General features: G+C 37.8%; 1 pseudogene; it reads right to left on the bottom strand.

Annotated features, from left to right (window-relative positions):
• Positions 1-820: 820 nt before the first annotated feature.
• Positions 821-12491, bottom strand: part of LOC148029037 (uncharacterized) — an 80386-nt pseudogene continuing 68715 nt past the window's right edge.

Genomic DNA, 12491 nt, shown 5'->3' with positions numbered 1-12491 from the left:
ACAAAATACAATTGTAATAAAGGGGGAAGGCCCCTAACTCTCCTCTCTCTTCTCCTTTTATACTTTTTTTACATTCTTACTCACGTTGGATATGCTTTTGCTTTCCCAAAAAGCCTTAGGCTTTTTATGCCTTTCAAAGTTAAGGCAATTTTTAATGCCTTAAGCTACATAACTTTAACATTCACAAGAGATCAAAAGCTCAAAAAGCTTTATAGCCTTTAAGGCTTTTTACTTCTTGCATTACGTTAACCCCACCCCCTCTAGAAACAAACTGCTTTGTCATGCTCGATGTGCTTAAAATTATATTGCCACCATATGTGTTTCCTTTACAACCGTTTAACTTGCATCATCCTATGTCTTCATCAACTGTTGTCATTGCTCACAAGCCGCCATCTAAAATTTATGCTTTAAGATTATAACATTGAATGTTACATTCCGTCATTTCTTGCGATGTCTGTGATTTAGCATGCCATTCATCTCGTAATTAACATCGTCATCTTGCTTAGAATTAATAGAGGCCCCCCTTTGTTCATTAGTCTCCTGCATCCATAATGCTGACCACTATGTCATTTGTCATCACTTCAATATGCTCTCATCCTTCATCGTCAATTCTGTGATGTTGAATTTCTCGCCATCGTCTTCCTACTTGAGTCACAAGGGATTCACTAGTAGTAATAAGGAGACGTCACCTACGTGCAAGAAATATATGAAAATACCCCTTATCTACCCCCTATTTATGGGACCTTACCTTATAGAATGTACCTTCCTTCCCTTAAATAACCCCCCTCCCTTACACTCACGTGGTACCATACGATAAAGCCTAGTGGACCCCCTGGGACTTGAGTAGCCGTGTCAAGCCATCACACAAGATAGCCACACATTCAAAATCAAAATCATCCTCCACATTTTCATCTTTCAGAAAAAATCTGCAATATGCTTGCTCGCTCCTTCAAATCTGGCATTCCCACTTCAAAAGCTCAATGTAGTAGATGCCAGATTGCTTCATCCAAATCCCATGGCCTATTGGTTGCTACAAAAACCATGGCCTGTGCTTTTTTATCAGTGGTTGGTAAAGCCATCCCATAAATCCATGAACTTGTCATCATATTTGCTTAGGCTTTGTGGTCTAAAGCTCTTCACTGTCTTAGAAAACTGTCTACTTCTTCTATGAAAATGATAGAGGGCAGAAGTCTGTATACCAGTGTAAAGACAATCATCACCAATTTTTGTGCAGCACCAAACCACTTGCTCCTTAGTGTTGCCACCCTTACATTAATAGAGACTGCACCAGATTCCTTTGCAATTACCTTGGCCAATAGTGTTTTGCCCATTCCAAAAGGTCCATAAAGTAAGACTCTTTTTTTGCAAACCCAACAGCTTCCCTTTTGTAGAGGAAGAATCACCGGCTCATGTAGCAATTGCTTTACCCCTTCAAGGCCTCCAATTCTTTCACATGTTACATCAATATCATCAGGATTGATGACATCACAAGCAATCATATCCTTATTGTCTTCCAACCCCCCAAGTCTTCAATGACTGATATTTCCTTTATATGTATCTGGCTTTGTTCATGCAATGTGCCCTAACGAATATGCTTCAAAAAATGTACATCGTGCCCCATCTTCCACATGATTTGAAGAAGACATGCAATATAAAATCGATCCTATGCAACCATTCAAGCGATGCTTCACATGGAACTATGAATGCATAGAAGAATTGTGCCTAGCCTAACTACATGTGCTCGTGCGTCATGCAAAATGCAAACAAAATTCCTAGTTTATTTAAATCCTTATCCTCACCTCTCAACTTTCAGCAAGAAAATAATGTCATTCTCCACTCCACCCATCCAAAATCTCACAAACACTCTAGAAAAGATGGCCTTCAAGATGTTGACCATATAAGAATAGCCCATCTCACAATTGGCGGCATCCTTCACGACTCTCTAACTCTCCCAACCACCTTACACTCTCAACCAAAGGCTCCTAACTTTGTGATGAACATCCTTCACGACCCTCTAACTCTCCCAACCACCTTACACTCTCAACCAGAGGCTCCTAACTTTGTGATGAACATCCCAAATAGTGCATGCAAGAAACAGTGTGTGCTCAATGACAGGTGCTCTCTCAAGTGCGTGTGCATCTAGGATTTATTACATATAGCTGCAATGAGCCTCATGCCATGCAAGTACTCAACGATGGTGCGAAATGTGCTTCATCCCAACCCATGGCATGGAAGTATTTGATAAGAACAGGAGATGACCCTCGAGTATAGTGCATCAACAAGTGCAACATGAAGTGCTCGTGAACCCATAATCCCCGTGATGTGCAAGAATCTCAGTAGGAAAACATACCATGTTCCACAATGTGCGACAGCCACTAGCAAACTCCACCTTCAACCTGTCCAAAAAATACCAAGCTCGACCAAGGCCATCAAGTTTCACACTCAACAAATCAAACAAAATAACATAAACAAATCCTAAGCTAGATAAACGCAAGAAATCCAATTACCAAACAACAAAACAAATTGTCACGCAAAGAACTAAGCTAGCAAAAATCAAACCTAACTATAATTCTACTAGGGCTTTTTAGTTTTCAAAAAAATGCTTGACAATGTGACATTGGTTTTGGTCACATGGTTAAATATATCATGTTTAAATTTTTTTAAATAATTAGGACTAATAAACACCTTATTTGTACATACCATTTTGAAGGTCTTTTTAGAATTTAAGCATGTTTAGTATTATAAGGGTAAGACAATTTTTGCAACTAATTATAATGCTCTATTGTAGTAGTCCAAGTATACTTATAACTAGCGATAAAAGTAGATATGGAAAAATTACCTTATTAGAATAGATTCTACCTCAAATAAATCATCATATATATTTTCTTCACCTCATGATATTACTCTTTAGATTTTTCCACATGGTCAAATGTCTCTTTTCTTAAGATATAATTTATTAAGTATTATCTATACATGCATTTGTCAATATGAAGTTGAATTGCTTTAGTGTCCTATGTCAGCTTATAGCTCAAACATTAAGTAAAATGATGAGGAAGTAAATGAATCTAATGTGCTTCTTTTTCTTCTTTGTAACTTCAACTAAGAAATCTATGGTTGGATATCTAATAGATTCAACAACAATAGAGCATGATGGTGTGATTGATGTGTCCATAATAAGAAATGCAACACAATTATGTGTAATACTTGTTCTCAATGGTCTTCTTTTGCAACAATGTTTTACTAATTCTAAAATGTTCCAAACTTTTCAAATGGGAAAGCAATGGCTTGTTCTTCGACCGGGATGTATGGAGCTTCTTGAAGCCTTCTTTGCAAGATTCCAAGTGGGAGTTTTGTCAACAACTTTACATAAGAATGTCATGGCAATTGTTAAGTTCCTGGAGATCCATGCAAAAAGAAAGTATCCTTTCTTTATGTTCTGGGGCCAAGAACAATGTCATAGACATCCACTCAAAATCATATATAGGCTAGATAAGATGGGAGTAGAAGCAATGTTCAAGCCTCTAAAGTATGTATGGAATCAACATGGAGATGTTTGTCAACATATCAAGAATATTCTCATAAATGACAACCCTTAAAAAGGGATGTCCAAATCCTATTGAGAAATACATTTATCAAAAAAATCTTGATCAAAGAGGGAAAAAACTAGTTGCATTACAATACCATTCTCGTAAGCACATGATTCATTGCCTACGTATGATTAGATTTACAAACCTTAACTTTTCTGGTTAAGGTCAAAGTGTATGTTAAGTTGCGGCATAACTCCCATTGATGCATTCACGATTCATGCATGGTCCTTGCTCTTGCAGCACAAATAGCCACCTCTTCTCCAAAATCACCAACCCCACTATATAGCAATGTGTGTGTGTGTGTGTGTGTGTGTGTGTGTGTGTGTGTGTGTGTGTGTGTGTGTGTGTGTGTGTGTGTGTGTGTGTGTGTGTGTGTGTGTGTGTGTGTGTGTGTGTGTGTGTGTGTGTGTGTGTGTGTGTGTGTGTGTGTGTGTGTGTGTGTTTGGAGAGAGAGAGAAACTCTTTTTTTCTCCCCATTTCCTTCAAAGCCTTGAAGACATTCCTATTCTTAATCATCTTTGTGACACTAGAGTATACATATTATTCCAAGTTTGTCCCTTCAAATTTTCATAGAGAAACTTCATCTATCATCTTTAGGGTTCCCCCACTACATTTTGATGTTGAACTCAAAACCAATGAAACCTTGATACATACCAAACCAAGTTGCAATGCTAACCACAATAAAATGAACTCCAAGAATGACATAATCATGTCCTAGGTTCTCCATTAGTCTTTTAAAAACATATTTTGCCTTTTGGAGACATATTCATATAGTATCCCTACCAAAAAAAGATGCCTCATTGATGTAACGTGCCCACCTATCCACTTTACAAGCATGCTTTTAGTAGTCCATCGAGAGACGAGTCTAAGCAACACCGCCTGACACTCCCATGGAATGTCACGGGGTTTGTTGCCTAGGGTTTCCCGAGTCCGCCTCGCAACGAAACGTCCGTGGTCGAACCCACTAGGATCGACCTGAAATCTAGGTTCCTAGGGCCAAGGTCTCCTAACATCATTCTAGCATCATGTTTTAGACATCCTATTTTACGCGAAGATACCCAATCCAAAGCAGATCCATACTGCACTTGGTTCAAAGAGAATGAAAAACGAGACGGATGCGTCGCTCAACCTCTCTGCCCATAGGGCATAGTCCCATTTTGATCCCCTAAGATGGCATGAATCGTATTCTAACTTAACAATACCTAAAGTCAAACGATGATAAATCCTTGTGAGAAGCCTCCCAGCTCTCTGGGACCACCCTACCATAGGACAAACCTGTCGGGAATTCCGCCCACCCACCTCCCTTGATAGCTTTAGTTTTCTAATTAAGTCCTACCACATTTATGTGCAATATTTAAAATCAGCTTTATTAATTAATCATTTTAGGGAACAGGGTTCATTCGCGTAATTTACAGCACAAACACGAAAACAAAACAAGAAATCCTTTTGACAAACAAGTTTCTTAACTTATCTTCAAGTTAATCTTTGTCTCTTGCCCATACAGGATAATTATATATCCCTTCTGTCCAACAGAAGTACTCGGTCCATATCACATGGCACCATAATTTCTATCCTTTATCTAGAATAGGATCTTCCAATGCCCTAGATGTTGGGCTCATAGCAGTCTACACTTCCATTCCTGTCTAGGCAAGGGGTGTCCAGAGCTCCACTGACCCCAAGCGACCTAGGAGTGAAACACAACTTCTGTGGTTGGCCTTTTCACCAACTTGACCTTTGGCCTGTGAATCGAGCAGTGCCTTCTTGGGGTAATCCACGGTGCAATCTTGGAGATGATCCACCCGTACAAAATATCCTTCCTTAATTAATCCAATTAAGAATCAAGCATAATCAAGGCAATCATCCTAATATCATCTTCCAGTGAAACATTCCTTTATTTCCCATGGCTACTTGTCATTACTGACCTTTGCCATGCTTTTACCATCAAACATAAGCACTTGGAATATTTATCCAAATCACAATGCAGCAATCAGTTGATGTTAAAAACCATTTAGGGTGTTGTTCAATCAAGCAATAAAACTAATTGTATTTTTTTCCAAACAATGCAAGAATAGACGCGATAATAATTCCATCACATATTCACTCTCCCCCTTGGGATCAAAGAGCAATTCTATGTAAATTTTACTCAATACTTGTATGCACAATTCCTAATGTTATTCTTTTTACGATTATGCTATTCATAGCCCCTAACCAATTGCTTTATCAACAAATAAGCCATACGCAACTAAGTGCAATTAACTTCCCTTGATACATGCGCTTTGCAAACTCCATCTTTCAAATATGTGAGAAGAGGCCTATCCCTTCACATGATCTATTCTCATACATCATAGTATGGAACCTAATGTATCTCATGCAAGAATCAAAGCAAGCATCTATCAATTTAGAAATACATTACTTATGAGCAAAACCATGGTTGGATTGATAGTGATGCCTTCGCCGAAGCTTCATTGCTGGTTGTAGGATTGCCATCCGCATGTGACATTCTTTGCTTGGAGGCCATCATCCGCAAGTAGACTCAAGAGATTGAGAAGGCAGAATAGATTCGAGATGGGAGAGCATAAGAGAAGATGGCTAAGTTGAGGATCGATATTGAGGAATTAAGCTAACTCTCTTCCTTGCAGCCTCTTAGGGTCTCTCTCTCTCTCTCTCTCTCTCTCTCTCTCTCTCTCTCTCTCTCTCTCTCTCTCTCTCTCTCTCTCTCTCTCTCTCTCTCTCTCTCTCTCTCTCTCTCGGAGGGGTATCCTTCTCTCTACCTCTCTCTCTCAACCTCTCGAGGTCTCCTTATTCTTCCTTGTGCCTCCCCATGCCTCATATTTATAATGAATTAGAGAGGGGGGATGTGGTTAAGAACAAGAGTTCTTAGTGGAGGGACTCTTGGAAAACTCAATGATTTGATGCTTAACTCATAAATCTGATGGTTCCATTGGCTTGAAAAAGGGTGTAAAACTCCAAGACACTTGGTTGGAAAGTTTTCAGATCACTCCTTCTTTCTTTCCCTGTTTGAAGTGTTGTCTACTACCTGTAGACTGCTATCATGGCGCACACAATTTCACAAATCCCTCTCTTTATTTTTTTTATTTTTATAAAATCTCCAAAACTAACTAAAACATCACTTGTATTTTCTTTTAAATGATATCCAGTTCTAGATATCTCCATATCTTTTTAGGATAATATCTAAAATATCCGGAATATGCTAGTTTTGTCCTAATATTTTTGGACCATCCAAACTATACATATTAATACTAGTGATTAATATGGCTCATAAATCTTGTTCATGTTGTAACTTCCGTGAAGGGTGGCTATGGTCCTTGTCAATCCAAGAAAAATGTCAAATTATGACTCTTGGTTTTATTTATTTATTTATTTCTAACATTAGTTAATTTGTTTACTTTAGTTAGTAACCTTACTAACTTATTAATTGACTAACTAATTTTTGGATTCACCAACTAACTTTTAATTTTGTGGAAATATTATAGTTGATGAATCATGTGCTCAACCAATCATTATTTTGAGATGATGAAAAGTAAAATCAATGCCTATTGTCACAATCAATGCAATCCATGAAAGATGGATGCAATGAAAGGATATGTGTTTAGCCTGGTCTACTGACTGCCCTTACTTTGAGAAGATGAAAAGCAAAATCAATGCCTATAGTCAAACAATCCATGCAATACATGAATGATGGATAAACTGAAAGGATGTGTGCCTAGCCTAGTCTACTAAGTGCCCATGCATTGTGAAAAATGCAAACATAGTTTCCTGATTAGTTAGAATCCTTAACCTGACCTCTCATCGCTCATTGAAGGAAAAATAATTGCGCTTCTCTTCTCCTACCAAAAATCTCACTCACTCAAGAAAATAATGGTCCTCATGATATTGACCAAGTAGACACCCCATCTCACGACTATAGAATTCATTTAGGACCCTCAAATTCACCCAACCGCATTTCCCACTCAGCTTGTAGTTCCTAAATTGGTGATGAATAGCCCAAATCTCATACATGCAAAGAACAATGCATGCACAATAAAATATGCTTTTTCAAGTGTGCATGTATCTAAGATTTACTACATATAGTTGTAGTAGGCACCATGTTGTGCTAGTGCTCAACAATGGTGCAATAAGTGCATTAACCCAACCCATGGCATGGAAGTAATTGAAAATTTTGAGAGATGACTCCCAAGTGCAATGTATCTAACTTGTTGATTAAGAGGAGTTGCATCAAGGGTTGGGTTACAATGAGATGAGGTAAATTTTTTGTGAACCCTAGCTTGCACACATAGGAAATGAAGGGTCACAAGCACATCAAATCATATGCTGTTTTGCACAACATTGGGGCTTCATATACTCCAACTTTTCATACAAACCTCCATGACATTGGGATGACACATCTAGTGCACCATTTTCTTGCATTGAATTGCATGACTCGCTAAGGATATACTCAACAAATATAGTTACATGAGTATAAGATATCGCAACCTAACTGAGCACACATCTCTTTGTACATCACTTTGTGATATCTTCCACTATTTAGGAATTCTACAAAAAGAGATGAAGGAGGCAAGGGTGAAATGAAAGTTGTAAGTATGAATGGAGGGTTAGAGATGAGTCACATCACTTTCATTGAGAGTAGTGGCTTTGGGTGTAAAAATCTTAAACTAAAACAAGGAACTTGTGTGTGCATCTACATATAGCACCTGGCACTAATTAGGCACTACATCTTCTAATGCATTATTCCTCCTTTATGAGCATCATGTGAGCCAAAATGCATAGCATATCTTATGTGTATGCATTTCTTGAAGAGCATCATGAGCAAGCTTTATATGGGTGTACAAGGTTTGGGAAGGTTTCCATCTATTGGGCTTAGTGTGAGGTTAGGGCTTCAATTTTACAAAAGAGTAGAAAGGGGTGATGGGTTTAGTCTCTACATTCATTAAGAGAGATGAGACCAAGAACAATGAATTTTCTTTATTTTTGGAGTACGTATGTACATATATCCCAATTATGTTGTATATCCATTCATATCTTTCATTTGGATGCTTGTTTAAGGGCCTATAACTCATGTTATGACTTATGGTGATTGTATGTTTTTGTGTTGATTACTACACGGAGAGAGTGAAATTGGTTTGCGTACATATTTATATATATAATATTGTTCTCAATTCATGTGCATGCTAGTGTGCTTGTAGATGCTTGTTGGTATTGAATGTGTGAGTAGGGGCTAAAAGAGGCTCATTTACAAAGGCTAGAGAGGCAACTTTAAGGTCCACCTGGAAAGAAGACGAGAAGAAGATAGTGGAAGAGATTTTTGGCCTTCCAAAAGAGGCAAGTATTTGCAACAAAGTGGGATATTGATAATTATCTTTTGGTAGCGCTCACAGATGAGGTACTAGACCATTGAAAAGTGCACTATTGTAGATCACTTTTTTGACACAAGGAGTCCACCATAGTGAAACTCTTCCTCTCATGATTACGATGGGAGAAAGTGTATTAGTGGTGAAACTTGAAAGTTTCACTATTGCAAGTTGACATGCATCATAGCAACATGAAGCCTCCTTCTTTGGTTTCCCCACAATGGTTTTTGGATGGACATACTAATCTTTGGCCATAGTTGCTACACAGAGGATGATGGGTTGATTAATGAAGATGCATGGAGCAATTGATGAAGCCACGCTTCTACTTGCTACTACTAATAGCATTTTGTTGATTTTGGAGACTCCATCATCTCTAATCTTCATATCCACATTCTATCAGCAACCTATGGCACCCCTCTTTCTTAGTGTTTTATTTCACCCTTACAGCATAGCAAATGTCAAGAAGAGGACAGGAGAGAGAGAGGAAGAAGAGAGTGTGTGTGTGTAGAAGAGAGAGAAAGACTGCCAGAAGAGAGAGACAGAGAGTGATGAGGAGAGAGAAATACTAGGAAAGGAGATTGGAAGAAAGAGAGAGGAAGAAGCCATGAAAGCTTGGAGAGAGAGGTGAAGATGAAATGAGACTTTTATTATAATCTGATGGTCCAAAAATCAAATCCCTAACACCTTATATACATCTGTGAGTGCCTCATATGATTCATCAGCTAAGATGTCATCAGCTTGTACATCTTGCTCTTCATTGTTCCCTTCTTGTACATCTTCTTGGTCTTCTTGCTCGTCTTCTTGTCAATCATGTTGCTCCTTATCCCAATCTTGTTATTCAGCTTGCTCATTGCTCTCTTCTTCATCATCAGCACTTTGAAAAGAACTCATCATTACATTTGGGTGATCATGAGGTATAAACTGATTGGGATATAGGATACCATGGTAGTTATGCACTTGCTGTTGATCAAAGCTAGAAGAGTATTGATAAGAATGACCATTATTGTCACATCCATAAGAACTGGGCTACTCAATTAAGAAAGTTTCACATGTATAATCATGACTATGTTGATGAAAAGGTGAATGCTCATAAGCATAAGCATGTTGCCCATAATAGCCATTCTGCTGCCAAGGTTCAATGGAGTGATACACTACATTATGACATGGTACATCATATCTATAAGCATTAACATGCTGTCTAGATGTACTGGTCCACAGATCGGTCGCAGAATGCTCACGTAGTGAATCCCGGAAGGTCCCCAAGAACAATGAACTCTACCTTTTTGCACAAAAAACAATGTAAAAGCATGAACGACAAGAAGCAAGAGACCAATTGGGTTCAATCTCCCCCCATGCCTTGTGTGAGCGCTTCACAAAGCATGTATTTTATGTATATTTCCATCTTCATGCTCAATAATAGCCCAATTTACAAAAATATGACAAGCTTTTAGCTTTTGAGTTTGCTTTCTACAAAAATAGGAAATAAAGCTAATGGACGGTGCCCATAGAGTCTGGCACGCCCAATCTCAATGTCCAAATAGAAATAACATATCCGTGCGCATAGGCGCATACAAAATAATAATCAATAATCAATGTCTCAATAGACATAACAAAATATAGGCGTGGCGCCTATCAAAATATAATCCAAAGGTCGAATACTCGCTAGACTCCAATGCTTTCCTCCGCCACTGCTGCTATCTCTACACATCAACTGAAGCATTCACAATCGTTAGTAAAATAATACAATTAAACCGACAAAAGTGAATACCTAGCAGTCTTCAGCTACATAAATAAATCAACTGGTTAGAAATAAATCCTAACCTTAATTTATTACGAGTGCGCACTCTAAACTCATACACGTTTATTAATTTAATATGCATTTTGCGGAATCACCCGCTATGGAATCACCCACGTACACACTAAATTAATGAAACGCCCGAAAAGGACAGGCGTTCCCATCAACTTCTCGCACAAAGAATCCTCTTTGTGTATGAGCCCCGGTCATCTAAGTTTACGGAATCCACCGTAAAACCTCACGGAATCCACCGTGGAATATGCCTCCTGGCATCATACCCCCGGGATGGGATAGCAATTGACCTCAATTGCTATTAGCTCAATGTGGAGCTAACAGAGTGGGGAAAGCATTTAAGTCTCTAGCGTGCATCCATTGTGCTTCCTCTACAGGATGGTTTTTAAATTTTACTAGATATCTAGAATACCTTCGGCCAGTTCTAGTGGTCATGTAGTCAGTGTCTATGATGGCTTCTGGTTCAAGTATTTTAGTCTCTTCCTCTAATAAAGGAGGGTTTTCATAAACAGGGTGGATAGGTAATTGGCCTCTAAATGGTCTCAATAAACTAATGTGAAATGTATTATGAATTTTCCAATGAGATGGTAATTCTAATTTGAATGCATTATCATTAATCTTATGAATGATTCTAAATGGTCCATAGAATTTAGGAGCTAATTTAACAACTGGATGTCTATGTACACTTTGCAATCTACGTTTTTCTATTCTCAGCCAAACATAATCATTAACTTTGAAATTCATAGCTTGTCTTTTATTGTTGGCTTGTTTGGTATATGATTGCTGGGCTTTAGCAATCATATCCTTAACTTCATCAAAAATACTATTATGCATAGTAGCAATATCATCAGCACTCTGAATTTTATTAGACAAAGATGCAACAAGTGTAGATAATCTATATCCATAAATGACTTCAAAAGGTGGTTTCTTTGGAGATGTGTGGGGTGTATTGTTATATGAAAACTGTAATAAATGCAAATGAGTGTCCCATGTCTGAGGTTTAGAGATAGTATATGCACGTAAAAGATCTAGAATGGTACTATTTGTGGCTTCTGTTTGTCCATTTGTTTCTGGATGAAATGCAGATGAGAAATCAATCTTTGTGCCTAGATTTGCAAACAGTGTAATCCAAAAATTGTTACAAAATCTAGAATCACGATCTGAAATAATCACTTTTGGCAATCCATGGTTAGTAAAAACAGTTTTCAAAAATAACTGTGTGCTTGTGATGATGTTAAAGTTTTCTTACATGGAATGAAATATGCTTGCTTACTAAATCTATCTACAATTGTCCAAATCATGTCATGGTTAGATTTAGTATTTGGTAAACCAGTAATGAAATCCATAGAAATATGTTCCCAAGGTTTAGATAGAATAGACAAAGGCATTAATAATCCATACTGTTTACCATGATGTCTCTTTATTCTTTGACAAATCAAACATTCAGAAACGAAATTAGATACATCTGCATCCATATGTGGCCAATAAAAATCTTCAATTAACATGCGTAATGTAGATATGATACCTCTATGACCTTGATATGGGGGACAATGAATTTCATTCAAAACAAAAGATCGGAATGGAATAGTAACACACAGTCTCTTTTCAAAAAACATAAATCCATCATTATATGACAATGAATCAACAGGAATGAAATTATTTTAAACTAATTTTTGCCAATCAGAATGAAAAGTAATATCCTGGTGATATGTATCTTTCATAGCAATC

This window comes from Lygodium microphyllum, chromosome 11 (genome assembly GCF_053477565.2).
Source record: "Lygodium microphyllum isolate KBCC chromosome 11, Lygodium_microphyllum_v1.1.10, whole genome shotgun sequence".
Classification (NCBI taxonomy): Eukaryota; Viridiplantae; Streptophyta; class Polypodiopsida; order Schizaeales; family Lygodiaceae; genus Lygodium; species Lygodium microphyllum.
The sequence above is the reverse complement of the archived record's forward strand: the minus strand, read 5'-3'. Positions and strand labels throughout refer to the sequence as shown.